Source organism: Corvus brachyrhynchos, unplaced genomic scaffold (assembly GCF_000691975.1).
Source record: "Corvus brachyrhynchos isolate BGI_N302 unplaced genomic scaffold, ASM69197v1 scaffold279, whole genome shotgun sequence".
Lineage (NCBI taxonomy): Eukaryota > Metazoa > Chordata > Aves > Passeriformes > Corvidae > Corvus > Corvus brachyrhynchos.
Genome location: NW_008246060.1, coordinates 5,764,920 through 5,767,030, shown reverse-complemented (window position 1 = coordinate 5,767,030; position 2,111 = coordinate 5,764,920). Strand labels below are relative to the sequence as shown.

Genomic DNA, 2,111 nt, shown 5'->3' with positions numbered 1-2,111 from the left:
AGGCGGCCGGGCGGGAAGGGAAATGACATCAGGGAGCGGTGGGGTGACCCGGTTCCGCTCCCCCCCCCCCGCCGCAGGGGGAGGGAGAAAAAAAGAAACTGTCACCGTGGGATTTCATCAGCTCCTTCTGCCTCCGTGCATTTAACCTATTTTTCTTGTCTTTGATTATGTAAGAGGAGCGGTGTAGAGAGGAGCGATGAGTAGGGGTGGCTGATGGGATTCCTGGGGAATTACCGGGTTTTTTGTCTCCAGCTGATCCGCCGAGTTAGCGCTGGGAAATGCGGGAGACCTGTGTTTCGGGTTTTTACTTGTATGTACATTGCTTGCACTGCTCCAAATGGTGCAGCACAATGCAGGAGAGGGAGGCAGGGAGTGGAAACAGAGTGAAACTGACCAAGTGTTTTACTTCCCTCTGAGTGAAAAATCAAGAGGAAATTGTAAGTAAAGAGAAAAATTTTGTTCTGTCCATGCTCTCATGTAAGGAGGCATCTCTTTATGTCTTTAAATTTAATCTCAATCTAAGATACAAGTTTATAGCATGGCATATTTGTATTTTCCTTATACTGGTCTTTTAACCTATGCACATCATACTGAGTATTAATTTGGGTTTTGATATTTTGATTTAAAACTTCTAATGAGATGGTCTTAATTTTAAAATTTATAAATAGGAAAATGGGGTTCTACGTTCTGAAAATGAACTCCTCTTGACTGCAGGAATCTTCTCTTTGGGACTACAAACCATAATTTAAATCTGTCGTTATCTTTACATAGGCTGGAAATGTGGTGTCAAAAATACTTGGAGAACTTCTTATAATGCTTATTATAAGTTATATTTATTTGAGTCTTGAGGATTTAGGGGAGGAAAATGTGCTGGGGTGAGTGAGGTAGTTTTTTCTTTCCTGTAAATTTTATAGAAACAACATGAGATATTAATAAATATTTTACTTTAGCTTCTATCCCTCAAAAACTCGGCCTTTCTGGTCTAAAATATTTTGGTTACTATTACAAATATTTACAAGCATCAGCAAAGTAAAACTGGTAATTTAGATTTAGTTTGCTGTTTGCTTTCTAAAGTATGTGTAGATAAAAAATAGAAAATTTGAGCTACCTACAGGGGAGGAAAAAAGAAGTTTGGCAGTGATGTGTGTGGGGAAAAGAGGAGATGGGGTTAAAGAGCGCTGTCTGCTAGGAGCAGCCAGGAGCCCTCTGCATAGTGGGCTTTTGCAGCAGAGTTCTGCTCTGTAGCTAAGCACTTGCCTTTACCTTCCTTTGGCTGGACTGCTGGGGAGAAGAGCCTTTCCCAAAGTGGGTGGTCTGTCACTCTTCTGCATTGCATTACCATCTACCTGGTAAACTTCTAAAGTTCAAATTTGATCATTTTAATTCACTTGAAATTTTCTTCATGGATTTTCTCCCCATGAATTGCTTAGTTTGTATGATAAATGAAGGTTGGTCTGGTCTAATAGAGGGAGACTATTATTAGTGAGACAGTCTTGCTAGAATGAAGTGATAGAGGGACATTTCTGGAAAGCGGTCTGGCAATTTTGGCAGAAGCAAGACTGGCACTTCAGGTTGAGAGACTGTGACTCTTGAGATGAAAACTAAAATAGGGAAGACAGTATACCACATATTCAGGGGAATAATAATAAAAACAGTTGCATTGAACAAATAGGTCATGAAAAGTTCAATAAAAATTGTTTTAACTGCCATTTTTCATATACTTTATATAAAGTTAGTTAACACTTTAAAAGTTAGATTTATTTGGTTCTTTAGCTTAAATAACTCTTTGTCTTTTTAAACACACTTTTTTCCAGGATGGAGAGGAATTTAAGAGAGAAAGATGGGCTTGATTAGATTCAGGCTGACTGTAAGGAATTGCAATTTCCTATCTGTGTTTGGGCCAAAAAGAGAGAAACAGTGGTTCACAAAACAGATATGAGGGTTTGGGGTTTATGTTGTCATTTGTCTGGTAGTTGAAGTATGTGTTTTGGGTAAAAGACCCCCAGGTGGCCTGTCTTCCTTCTTGGTTTAAACAAAAGTAGAAGACACATGCAAGGAGCTCTTAAATGTGTTCCTGTTTAATCTGTTAATTTTCAACTTCTGCTCTTCCG

At 39.1% G+C, this 2,111-nt stretch overlaps 1 protein-coding gene across 5 annotated transcripts in view; it reads left to right on the top strand.

Annotated features, from left to right (window-relative positions):
* The window catches only part of WAPL (WAPL cohesin release factor), a 132,051-nt gene that overhangs the window by 66,943 nt on the left and 62,997 nt on the right, over positions 1-2,111 (top strand). For 3 of the 5 annotated variants that reach the window (XM_017746263.1, XM_008642781.2, XM_017746262.1), the window contains exon 1: positions 110-437. The exons of the other annotated variants lie outside the window; for them this stretch is intronic. The gene's annotated coding sequence lies outside the window, so the exon portion shown is untranslated. Of the gene's footprint in view, positions 1-109; positions 438-2,111 lie in introns of those variants that run through there. 5 annotated transcript variants of the gene reach the window in all.